General features: G+C 38.1%; 1 protein-coding gene across 1 annotated transcript in view; it reads left to right on the top strand.

Annotated features, from left to right (window-relative positions):
- The first annotated feature begins 282 nt into the window (after positions 1–282).
- Positions 283–13,673, top strand: part of LOC117596308 (protein eyes shut homolog) — a 47,646-nt gene continuing 34,255 nt past the window's right edge. The window contains exon 1 of the mRNA XM_053230888.1: positions 283–825. The gene's annotated coding sequence lies outside the window, so the exon portion shown is untranslated. The remainder of the gene's footprint in view (positions 826–13,673) is intronic.

The raw sequence follows: 13,673 nt of genomic DNA, 5'->3' as shown, positions 1-13,673 counted from the left end.
AAAAGCATGAGCCACGACTACGTAAATCAGATGATCTGCAGACATCTCGGCTTTGTGGGTTGATTCAATAAAGTCTGATTTTTGGCATCCAAAACCATTTGGCTTTGAAAAGTTATTTTTCTTATTCTGAATTGAGCAGTTTTGCCACGACAGTATTAACATAAAAGGTGCGGCTTTGGAACGCGTTGTAGAGATCACATGGACAGACTAAAGGACTAAAAAGCTGCTGCAGCCCTCTCTTTAAGTAGAGATGAATTCCCACTGGCAACACTATCTGTCAGCAGGTACTCAAGTATCATTGTGTGTAATGTAGGAAACCGTTAAACTAAGTGAAAACAGACCAAAGAAGTTTAGATCAGAAAAGTCCATTCGAAATGTTATTGACAATCACACACTGATGCTAAAAAGTTCTAAGTTAATTTGTCTCATAACTGGTTTGCAAAATTAGCAGATTTTAATTTAACCATGCAGAAACACAATTTAATCCGGTCGCGCAATCGGATTAAAACGTGATGTATACATGGCGCCAGCTCATAATACAATAGATTATAATGTAAATGAAAACGAGTATATAGGCTTTATATCGTCAACTTTTGGTCTAAAAGTAAAAATAAACTATATTTCAGGTTAAATTGTATTGCGACAGCGGAAGTAAGCAGTGTGCGCCAGGCTTGAGGCAGTGTTGCGAACAGATGGCGGATTTATTAGAGATTAAATGAGGTTGCTAAACGGAGCGGACCTATGAAGGAAAATGGCGAGAAAAGCTGCAGCTCTCTTTCTTTGCACATACAGCTGCACTACAAGGTTCCAGTTCAACTTCTAAATGTAAGTTTGTTGAGATTTTTTACACATCGGTTCAGAGTGGATATCTTTTTTATTTTTAGGCTGGGTATAATTTCATAAACTGATATTGACCAAGGTTATTTCTTAACTGGAGTATTTTTCCGCTTTTGACATCTTGTCATCTTCGTAAACAAACAAACAGTTGAGCTTTAAGTGGAGTTTATCTCCTCCGAAAGAGACACGCTCCCTTATAAAATAATAAAAAATTAACTGATATTTTGTGGATATTTTGTAGGGTCAAAGATATATATGCATATATTAAACAAACAAACAAACAAAAACCTTGAAAAACAAAAAAAAAACAAAGTTGTTATTTATAGCAGTTGCTACTGTTTTTGCGACAAACTGTATGCAAACTAAACCCAAACACCAAAAAGCTAATCAATCCTGCCTGCCTGTTTTCAGATTAGCTCTTCGGCAGTAAAGCGCAGAAGTGGGGTTTCCAAGTCCATAGGATTCCCTTTGGGTTACTGTTGCACAGTTGATTATTTGTATTGTTTTGCAAGCTGCTGAGGCTTTGATGATTATTAAAGTGTAGTGAATTAAAAAGTGAAATGATGCACAGAGTGAAATAGAGTAAAAATAATGTATTGTAATGGTAATAATGGTAAATGCATATCAAATTAGATAAGTAGACTACTTTCTATATGAATGTGCTTGTTGTCCCAAAGTAAAATATGTAACATTAACATGTAAAGACTGATGTAAGCGCTGCCACAAGACACTTACGTTATGTTTTGGTTGTACCAAAAAGTAAAACCACTGTGGACTGCTGTAGACTTACTAAAGTTAGGATGACTTTTAGCTTATCTCACTTTAACCTTTATATTAGTTGCTAGTATATTTATTGCATTTATTGTATTTATTATTTAATTTTGTTTTATTTGTTGCCTAATGCGAGACTCTGCGTGCCGTATGCGTTGACTGTGCTAGTCTACTAGAGCTTATTATTCTACCACAGGTTCCCGGCTGTTGTCCTGGAATACCTCTTGTTCTGCACATTGTAGTGTGTTCCCTGCTCTAATTCAGCTGATTAATCCAACCAAATAATTAACAGCCCTTCCTGAGTTGAAGTGGGTGTGTTGGAGCAGGGGAAACACTACAATGTGGGGTTCTCCAGGACCAGAAGTGAGAACCTTTGTTCTACCTGATTACATGTAACATTGTTTTATGTATTATGCTTATTGTATTATATTGTTGTAATGTTATATTGAAATCTGAATTAAGGGACTGTAGGCCTACACATGATGGTGTGATTCCTTTATTTGTTGGTCACAGCAACTTTCCCAGTATCAATGTGAGCGGTAATAGGCCTACGTTGTATTGTTATAGAGAATTTGACAATAATGTAAGTATTTTTCAATGCATGCAGTGACTATCATTGTAGAGATCCATGTAAATACTTAAAAAAGATCAATGTGTTTTCCAGACCTCCAGTAATGAAATTGTATTGTACAATTTAAAGTACACTTTGCAGCGCAAAACAGCACTTTATAATGTGTAGCTCTATGTATGCATATTTGTACATTATACATGACAAACAGACCTAGTCAGACCCCAGATTTTTATAAAGCTGCATTATGACAATGTATATTGTGAAAAGCTTTATATAAATAAAATTTAATTGAATTAAGCAGAACTAGGTCTGAAAGATATGCCAATATAATATCAATATTGTGACAAATTATGTAACAATATGCTATCATGTGAAATTATAATTCATAATTGTGACCTTTTTTAGAATTAAAAAAAAAAAAGAAATTTAAATGAACACTAACCGGAAAGCAGCTGATGTGGTGTTAAAATTTTGCACTAAGTCTTTAAAATCATTTAAATTGTAAAATGTTGAAAGTTTTTAACTTCTAAAAAAGTTTTTTAATCAGTTGGACATGTAATGAATGTAGGTTCATTAAGGCTTTATCTGAAATTGCTAAAATTTACAGTTCTCAAAGTCCTACAAAATCAATATATAATGATAATTTGTGAAAATGCTACACACATTCATTACATGTTAACTGATTATGAATAAGCTTACCTTTTAAGATTTTTTTTAACATAATCCAATTTGTGACAGTCGTCAGTACAATTGATTTCTCCAATGGAGCACAGTGCTGAGGATGTAGCCATGACTATTTAAATCCAGCAATGACAAAGAAACTACTAAACCATGTTGTCATGTTGTCTTGTAAAATTATTTTCAGAAAGTATGAAGAAAACTGAGATGGTCAGTTGGGAGGCCTCCGCTGATTTCACGTGGATTGACCCTAATGCTCTTGTGGCTGAATGGGCAAATCTCCACAGCCACGCTCCAAAATCTGTAATGATATGTTCAAAAATCACATATGGGTGTGATGGTCAGGTGTCCACATACTTATTGCAGATTTTTGCATGCCACTTTGTGTGTGTGTATATATGTATATATGGCACCTGTCAAGGGGTGGGATATATTAGGTCAAGGTCAAGGTTCTTTATTTGTCAATGCCACCATATGTGCATACATACAGAGCAACATATACATATAGGCAGCAAGTGAACAGGCAGTTCTCAAAGTTGATGTGTTGGAAGCAGGAAAAATGGGCAAGTGTAAGGATGTTAGCCACTTTGACAAGGGCCAAATTGTGATGGCTAGCTGACTGGGTCAGAGCATCTCCAAAATGGCAGGTCTTGTGGGGTGTTCCCGATATGCAGTGGTTAGTACATACCAAAAGTGATCCAAGGAAGGACAACCAGTGAACCAGCGACAGGGTCATGGGCACCCAAGGCTCATTGATGTGCGTGGGGAGCTAAGGCTAGCCGGTCTGGCCTGATCCCACAGAAGAGTTACTGTAGCACAGATTGCTGAAAAAGTTAATGCTGGCTATGATAGAAAGGTGTCAGAACCCACAGTGCATCGCAGCTTGTTGCAAATGGGGCTGCTTAGCCGCAGACTGGTCAGAGTGCAGACCCCTGTCTACCACCAAAAGCGCCTACAGTGGGCACGTGAGCATCAGAACTGGACCATGGAGCAATGGAACAAGGGTGCCTGGTCTGATGAGTCATGATTTCCTTTACATCATGTGGATGGCCGGGTGCATGTCCGTCGCTTAACTGGTAAAGAGATGGCACCAGGATGCATTATGAGAAGAAGGCAAGCTGGCGGAGGCAGTGTGATGCTCTGGGCAGTGTTCTGCTGGGAAATTTTGGGTCCTGGCATTCGTGTGGCTGTTACTTTGACACGTACCACCTACCTAAACATTGTTGCAGACCATGTAAACCCCTTCATGGCAATGGTATTCCCTAATGGCAATGGCCTCTTTCAGAAGGATAAATCACCCTCCCAGACTACAAAAATTGTTCAGGAATGGTTTGAGGAAAATAAAGAGTTCATGGTGTTGACTTGGCATGCAAATTCCTCAGATCTCAATCCAATTGAGCATCCGTGGGATGTGCTGGACAAACAACTCTGATCCATGGAGGCCCCACCTTGCAACTTACAGGACTTAGAGGATCTGCTGCTAATGCAGCACACCTTCAGAGGTCTTGTGGAGTCCATGTCTCAACGGGTCAGAGCTGTTTTGATGGCACAAGGGGGACCTACACAATATTAGGCAGGTGGTTTTAATGTAATGGTTGATTGGTGTAATAGCTCTCTCTCTCTCTCTCTCTCTCTCTATATATATATATATATATATATGTATATATATATGTTTGTCATATATTGTTATCATATGTTTGTTGATAGGTGTAGATCAAAAGTCACCATGGTTGTTATGTATGTCAAACGGTAATGAGGAAATGCTTTGAAAATCTTAATGTGTTTTTAATGTGTTTTGAAACTCAGAAGTGAAAAACATATGTAAGGGAATGTGCCCCCACATATACAAACACAAACACACACACACAGACAAACACCCACCCTCCCACAGCGCACACCCACCCACCCACACAACCCGGATGTTAAAAATATATGTGTAAGGGAATGCGCCTCCACATATACAAACATATGCTTAAATGAAGACTGAAGACTGAGATCACCTCTGCTCTCCAAGAAATTGTTGAACTAAGAGTCAATGAGCAAAGTATTTTTGCTAGTCGTATTCCTGTTGATATAGAAGTTGTTTTTCGACTTGAAATGCTCATAAACAACGTGTGAGATTTACAAAAATTGGGATTCTTTGTGCAGTGTAAATACTGTGTGTCCTTTGCAGACTTATTTGCAACAAGTTTTATCCGCCATATTTGCTGAACCTTTTGAATGCAAAACTGCATCTTAACCTATGTATCCGATATCTGTGTTTTAAATTGCTTAGAAAGGAAAATGTTCATATAGCTAAAGTCTTTGATTACCTGCAGCTAGACTGAAGGTCTTCATGCAAACTCTTCCGATAGGGTCCTTGGCGGTGGCGGTAAGGAGTTTTTGCGCATGACCGAGTTTTACAGATGGTGAGATGGTTACTATCTTCACAAAAAGATAAGCATTGAGTATTTTCAGAATGAAATTGGCATTTCCTTCCATCACCAAGCAAAATTCATCTTTACTGCAAAGCATTTTAATCCTCAAATCGATACCGTTCAGTAACAGTTTATCCTGAAAAAATATAACTGAGTGAATGTGTCCAATCAGGTCAAAGGTGCTGCTTTCAGCACTGAATGCAGCCCTGTTTTTAAGCCCATTGTTTCGACCATCAGGATCAGTGGCATCTGTATGCCCTGCTGTGTCTTTGTAGAATAATCCAGTGCAAAATTGTGTTTCCAGGAATATCTTTTCCATAGTTGAGAAGACATTCAATGGTAGCGTGTTATGTACTGCTAGATTGAGAAATAAGGCAATCCCCGAGCATAACATCCACTTGTGAAAAAAGGGATGCTAATGGGTAGTTAACAACCCCAACCTTTGTATCATTAGCTATGTTGGTACCATCAGGGTTCACGATTTTATGCGCTAGTTGTAAAAAGGTGTTGTTCAAGTTGAGGTAATCCTCACCGTTTCCAGCCACAAAGAATTCCAGGGGGCTGTTGTCTGTCAGAGCAGAAAGTGGAGGTAATTCGACATAAGTGTACTTTTTGATACTCATTTGTGTATAAGGTACTGTAAAAATATCCAACTCTTAGTACGCTCTGAGGATAGACTGTGTAAGAAAGCCATGATGTTAGAAAATGTTCAGATGCTTTCTTTTGTGAGAGATAGAAGGATGTTTGTTGTCTCTCTTCTTGGTCCTTTTCACACTGGTCTTGATATTAGTTACCTTGCGTCTTTTATTTGGAATCGCGTGTCGATGTCCAGGTCCGGGCAAGACCTGATGCATCTTGTTTCTGAGTTTGTGTCTTGTTCATAATGTAGCTCACTGCATCGCTTACAATACCTTTGGCTGCTGTTTTTATATGAGGTTTTGCAATAGCAAACCCTCCTTTGAGGAACGGAATTGCCATTCTAAAAAGACCCTTAACAGAACCCTTGGTAGGTGCACTGTGAAAACCAGGAAGGCCATTTCCAGCCTGGTGGACGTAATAATCCACATAGGACTGCGGATCAGCATACCCCTATCTATCATTTTTACAGACGGAACGAATGTTTAGCAAGTCTGAAGTGTAGTTTAGCAATAAATTTCCCGTAACTAAAAGATGTTTGCTTGTTCTGATCCGATTTGACTTCGATTACTATATCGGTAATGTGGTTCTTGGTGAGCGGTACGTAATGTGGCTTATCATAAGTAATAGTGACTACTTTGTTGTTGTTTTCACCTGTTATATGTGCTTTGAAAGTATAGTATTTTTGGGTCACCATGCTTATTTTATTTTTCATAGGGCTTTAAGTTATCTCCATTTCAATATCCATTTTTTTCATTGTTTTGTTGATTTCACTAACCAGTTCTTCGATACTTTTATAATATCCATGACTGATATTTAAGTAAATCTTTTGTGTTTTCTTTCCATCCCTCAGGGTAATGTGACATAGACATTCATGCTCTGTTAATGAGTACCGTGAAAGATTAGATTGCACCTCAATCAATGCCATCTCCCAAAAGCTGTTTAAATCGATTGGTTTGGCGAATTTAGTAGTGTGCGCGATCTTATTATTAGGATAAATATCCATCGATGCATTGCTTGGAAGGGTTTCAAAGAATCCGCACTCTTCCATGGTTTAATGATTATAGGTTTCAGTTATGTTCCGGACGATCCTTTTTAAATTCTAACGTGTGATGTTAACTACGTCTTCGGCTGGAACCCGGGAATTAAATTTATTGGGCCATTTAATCTTTTGTAACTCAGGTTCATAAAATGTTCTCTCAATGTTTTCACCATCATAGTCTTGTAACTTATATACCAGTGGATCTCTCGGTATCAGTTCAGAAACTGTAAAATATTGATCCGTAAAATTTTAATGTAACCTTTTTCAAACTGTCTTTTAAATGAGAAACTCTAACATCATCACCGACTTTAAACTTGAATTTTAGTTTCTTTATTTTCGGTGAAAATAGTCCATAGAGAATTTTAAATACGCTGAAGGAATTGGCTTCGTTGACTTCGATGGGCATCATTTTGATGCTGGAAGGTAATTGTGATTCTATGCTTGAACCAGATCCTCTTTGATGTCTGTATATTTTCTTGTGTTAAAAGCTGTAAAATATCTCCACATGCTGGTCTTTAGCGTTCTAGTGAACCTTTCACACAGTGCTGCTTTTTGTGTTTTTTTATGTTTTTTCATTAAAAACCCCTTCCCTTGGCCAGTTTGTAGTTTTTTGGTGACTCTAACTTCCTTTAGAATGGAATCAAAAGCTTTAGTTACCTCAGTTCCGGTCTTGTTTCATAACACATGTACCCGTGCATATTTGGATAAATTATCTATACACGTTATCAAAAATTTAGCTTTGTCATTACTTTCTGACATGTTTCCCATATCACCTAAATCAAAGACTTCAGCTATGTCAACATTTTCCTTTCTAAGCAATTTAAAACACACATGTCAGATACATAGGTTAATATGCATAATACATGACTAGTTTTGCATTCAAAAGGTTCAGCAAACATGGCGGATAAAACTTGTTGCACATACGTGTGCAAAGGACACACGGTATTTACATTGCACAGGGAATCCTAATTTTTTGTAAATCTCACACATGAACATTTCTAGTCAAAAAACAACTTCTATATCAACAGGAATATGATTAGTAAAAATATTTTGCCTGTTGACTCTCATTTCAACAATTTGTTGGAGCGCAGCGGTGAACTCAGTCTTCAGTCTTCATTTAAGCAAAACACATTTAAGCAAAACACATTAAAAACATGGTAAGATTTTCAAATGAAGCATTTCATCATTAACCATTGACATATACATAACAACTGTGATGACCTTTGACCTACACCTGTCAAAAATTTAAAAAAAAAAGTAAAAATTTTCGGTCAAAATTTCTGTTACTGTGAACAGCTACGCAAGTAAAAGATTAACTGATTTCCAAAAGGCATAAAGTTAAAGATGACACAGTTCTTTAATATTTAAAGGAAGATTACTTTTTTACAGTTTTTACAGTCTTTTACAGTTTCAAAATAAAAAAAGGAAAAGGGCCCAAAGCAAATGTTTAGGCACCCTGCATGGTCAGTACTTAGTAACACTCCCTTTGGCAAGTATCACAGCTTGTAAATGCATTTTGTAGCCTGCTAAGGGTCTTTCAATTCTTGTTTGGGGGATTTTTTGCCCATTCTTCTTTGCAAAAGGTTTATAGTTCTGTGAGATTCTTGGGCCGCCTTGCATGCACTGCTCTTTTCAGGTCTATCCACAGATTTTCAATGATGTTTAGGTCAGGGAACTTTGAAGGCTTTCGAAAACTTTCATTGTAGATTTTGAGGTGTGTTTAGGATCATTATCCTATTGTAGAAGCCATCCTCTTTTCATCTTCAGCTTTTTTACAGATGGTGTGATATTTGCTTCCAGAATTTGCTGGCATTTAATTGAATCCATTCTTCCCTCTACTAGTGAAATGTTCTCTGTGCCACTAGCTGCAACACAAGCCCAAAGCATGCAAAAAAAAGTTCTATTTTAACTTCATCAGTCCACAGGACTTGTTTCCAAAATTCATGAGTTTAGATGTTCATTTGCAAACTTCTGACGCTGAATTTTGTGGTGAGGATGCAGGAATTTCTTCTGATGACTCGTCTATGAAAGTCATATTTGTGCAGGTGTCACTGCACAGTGCATCACCACTCCAGAGTCTGCTAAAACTTTCTGAAGGTTTTTGCAGTCAAACAGGGGTTTTGATTTGCCTTTCTAGCAATCCTACGAGCACTTCTCTTGATTTGCTATTTTCTTACAGCCTTCTCCTGCTTCGTGGGCAACAATTATTTTAATTTTCAGAGTGCTAGGCCGCTGCTTAGTGGAGCCCATTGCTGCTTATTGTTGGCACAAGGTTTAAGGAGTCAGGACATTTATAAAGCTTTGAAATTTGCATCACCTGGCCTTTCCTAACGATGATTGTGAACATAGCCATCGCTCTAATGAGCTAATTAAGGTCTGAGACCTTGGTAAAAGTTATCTGAGAGCTCAAATCTCTTGGGGTACCCAAATTTTTGCATGGCACTCCTTTTTTACTTTTTACTTTTTTATTTACTCTAAAATTGTACAAAACAAAAATAATACACTAATCTTACTTAAAATATTGAAAAGACTGTTTTGTCTTTAACTTTATGCCTTCTGGAGATCAGTTCATCTTCTACTCACTTAACTCTTCATAGTAACAGAAACAGGGGTGTCCAGACTTTTGCCTCCTTTTAGTTCTTCCATAGTGTACCTTATTATTTTATTTAAAGTCACTGAACAAGCTTGTTATTATTAGCTAATTATGGTCAAATAGCAAATGGATTATGGGACTGTAAAACCATATGTGCCTTCACTGAAAGTCATTGCCAGCGCAAATAATAAATGTGGCCGTTTTAAGTGTTTTCAGAATGATTGACTATGTATAAAAGTATTTTACATAATTGGACTCATCACTAAAATCGGTAATATGAATGTCCATCATCATCATCGTTGATATGTTCTGCACAGCCCCTTTTTAAGCTTTTCAATGATTGACTCAGTTTGAGGATCTGCATGTTAATCCTTTGACTGCTGAAGTTGTTTGCTGACTCAGTTTAAATGTAGGATGCTGCATTGCTGGATGCATGTCCCTGTAGATGTAGTTTGTTTTAGCCTTGATTGATTACAATAGTACTGAAAACCATTACTGTTACACCATTTGTTCAGTGGAAGTGCCTAAGTTTAAGTCTAAAGACTGGATTTAAATGCAATTGTTATTGCAGGCAGCTATGACTTAAAGGGTTTACCTGAAACACTGGCCAGTGTTGAGCTAAAGAAACTCTCAGAATAAATAATATTCATTATGTAGGCAACAATAACAAAAAAAGTCATGTACTTATTGTATGCTATTTTGCAAAAGCTAGGCTACTTGCACAGCAGAGATGATGTGTAATATTTGTTGGTGATTTGGAAGGAATATGTGCAAAGCGGCTGCCCTCGAAAAACCCATAATAAATCCAGGGTACATGTATTCATATCAAGTATGAAAATAGCCATAGGCTGTAAAGAGTTCAGAATGTTTGATGTTTTAAAAAATTATATATACCATAGCAAAAGAAATGGCTTCAAACCATTAAACCATTTGTCATCCTTTCCTTTGCTATGTTTCTAGAACCCAACACTGTAAGAAAAAAAAAAAAAAATTATATATATATATATATATATATATATATATATATATATATATATATATATATATATATATATATAGGCTAATTGCTCCTTTTGGCAGATATGTTGGCCAAATCTAATGGGAAAATATGCTATTTTCAGAAATTGTTCAGAAATTACATCTCTGTGGGGATTGCACATCTTGCCTCTCACTCAGTTTTCACTGTCACTTTATAAATCAAACTTTTCCCAGCTACACTATATTACCAAAAGTATTCGGTCACCTGCCTTGACTCACATATGAACTTAAATGCCATCCCATTCCTAACCCATAGGGTTCAATATGATGTCGGTCCACCTTTTGCAGCTATTACAGCTTCAACTCTTCTGGGAAGGCTGTCCACAAGGTTGAGGAGTGTGTTTATAGGAATTTTTGACCATTCTTCCAAAAGCGCATTGGTGAGGTCACACACTGATGTTGGTCAAGAAGGCCTGGCTCTCAGTCTCCGCTCTAATTCATCCCAAACGTGTTCTATCGGGTCCAGGTCAGGACTCTGTGCAGGCCAGTCAAGTTCATCCACACCAGACTCTGTCATCCATGTCTTTATGGACCTTGCTTTGTGCACTGGTGCACAGTCATGTTGGAAGAGGAAGGGGCCCGCTCCAAACTGTTCCCACAAGGTTGGGAGCATGGAATTGTCCAAAATGTTTTGGTATCCTGAAGCATTCAAAGTTCCTTTCACTGGAACTAAGGGGCCAAGCCCAACTCCTGAAAAACAACCCCACACCATAATTCCTCCTCCACCAAATTTCACACTCGGCACAATGCAGTCCAAAATGTACCGTTCTCCTGGCAACCTCCAAACCCAGACTCGTCCATCAGATTGCCAGATGGAAAAGCGTGATTCATCACTCCAGAGAACGTGTCGCCACTGCTCTAGAGTCCAGTGGCAGCGTGCTTTACACCACTGCATCCGACGCTTTGCATTGCACTTGGTGATGTGTGGCTTGGATGCAGCTGCTCGGCCATGGAAACCCATTCCATGAAGCTCTCTGCGTACTGTACTTGGGCTAATCTGAAGGTCACATGAAGTTTGGAGCTCTGTAGCAATTGACTGTGAAGAAAGTCGACGACCTCTTTGCACTATGCGCTTCAGCATCCGCTGACCCCTCTCCGTCAGTTTACGTGGCCTACCACTTCGTGGCTGAGTTGCTGTTGTTCCCAAACTCTTCCATTTTGTTATGATAAAGCTGACAGTTGACTGTGGAATATTTAGGAGCGAGGAAATTTCACGAATGGATTTGTTGCACAGGTGGCATCCTATGATAGTTCCACGCTGGAATTCACTGAGCTCCTGAGAGCGGCCCATTCTTTCACAAATGTTTGTAAAAACAGTCTGCATGCCTAAGTGCTTGATTTTATACACCTGTGGCCAGGCCAAGTGATTAGGACACCTGATTCTGATCATTTGGATGGGTGACCGAATACTTTTGGTAATATAGTGTATGTGTTTGAATAGGAAACTCTACAATTCCAATTATTTCATCTATATTTAGTTGTCTGAAACAGGGACTAATTTATTTGACATAAAAGTGCTAGGGGGTGAAAAAATAAGTGAATCAGAAATTGCCAGACCCACTAGATCCTACAAGTACATAAAGGTGTAACAATTTCTATACAGTACTGACAAAGCAAATACATAAATAAATGAAGCAAAAAGAAATTAAAAAGTTTAAAACATAATAGATTTGTGTGATATTGATTTTCCCAGATAGCAGTTTACCATGAAAAAACATGATTAGAATCATCCAGTACCAGAAAAATGAGTTCAGGAAAATGAACATTTCCACCATTTTAGGTTTGATGGCAGCGGCATTCACGAAAACTCTGGAAGCTGGATGTTGGATTTTTTTTCCCAGTGATTTGGGACAATAAACTGTTAAAAAAAAAAGAAAAGAAAAAAAAGAACAAAACATAGCGGTACTTTTTTATATAATTCTTTGACAAATCAGTTGTCTAATGTCCATATTTATTCACTTTCTGATTTTCAATAATAACAGTATTGGCCCTCATTTATGAAGCTGGATATGAATGGATTTATTTGTAAGTACGAGCATTTACACAAGAAATTTGGTATTCATGAAAATCCCTGTAAATTTGGGAAACGCTCGTGTTCTATTCGTGCTCTTGAGTAGGTGTAAATTTACACATAAGTACACTAATTAATGTAAACCTTGACTTGATGGACAAATCATATAGTTTGCATAGATTGTAGCACTTTTATTTACACTCACTGAGCGCTTTATTAGAAACACAATACTAATACTGAGTTGGGCCTCCCTTTGCTCTCAAAACAGCTGCAGTCCTTCATGGCATGGATTCCACAAGATGTTGGAAACATTCCTTTGAGATTCTAGTCCATGTTGATGTAATTGCACCATGAAAATCCTGCAGATATTTCAGGTGCACATTCATACTGCGAATCTCCCATTCTACCATATTCCAAAGGAGTTCTGTTGGATTCAGATCTGGTGACTGGGAAGGCCACTGAAGAACACTGAACTCAATGTCATGGTCATGTTTCATGTCCAGTTTGAGACAACTTTGTGACATGGTGCATTATCATGCTGGAAATAGCCAGTAGAAGATAGGTAAATTGTGGCCATGAAGGGATGCACATGGTCAGCAACAGTATTCAGATAGGCTGTGGCATTCAAGCTTTGATCAATTGATATTAACGGGCCCAGAGTGTGCCAAGAAAACATTCCCCACACCATTACATCACCTCTACCAGCCTAGACTGTTGACACAAGGCAGGTTGGGTCCAGCAGAAATTGAGATTCCTTAGACCAGGCCATGTTTTTCAGGCTATGCTGTTCAGCTGTCCAGTTTTGATGAGCCTGTGCCCACTGCAGCCTCAGGTTTCTGGCCTTGGCTGACAGGAATGGAACCTGACGTGATCATCTTCTTTTGTAGCCCATCCGCCTCAAGGTTCAACGCATTGTGCATTCTGAGATTCTTTTCTGCTCACCACAATTGAGTGTTTATCTGAGTTACTGTAGCCTTTCTGTCAGCTTGAACCAGTCTGGCCATTCTCCGTTGACCTCTCTCATCAACAATGTGTTTCTGTTTGCAGAACTGCCACTCACTGGATGTTTTTTCTTTATT

This window comes from Pangasianodon hypophthalmus, chromosome 28 (genome assembly GCF_027358585.1).
Source record: "Pangasianodon hypophthalmus isolate fPanHyp1 chromosome 28, fPanHyp1.pri, whole genome shotgun sequence".
Taxonomy (NCBI): domain Eukaryota; kingdom Metazoa; phylum Chordata; class Actinopteri; order Siluriformes; family Pangasiidae; genus Pangasianodon; species Pangasianodon hypophthalmus.
Note: the sequence above shows the minus strand (reverse complement) of the source record. Positions and strands in the feature narration are given on the sequence as shown.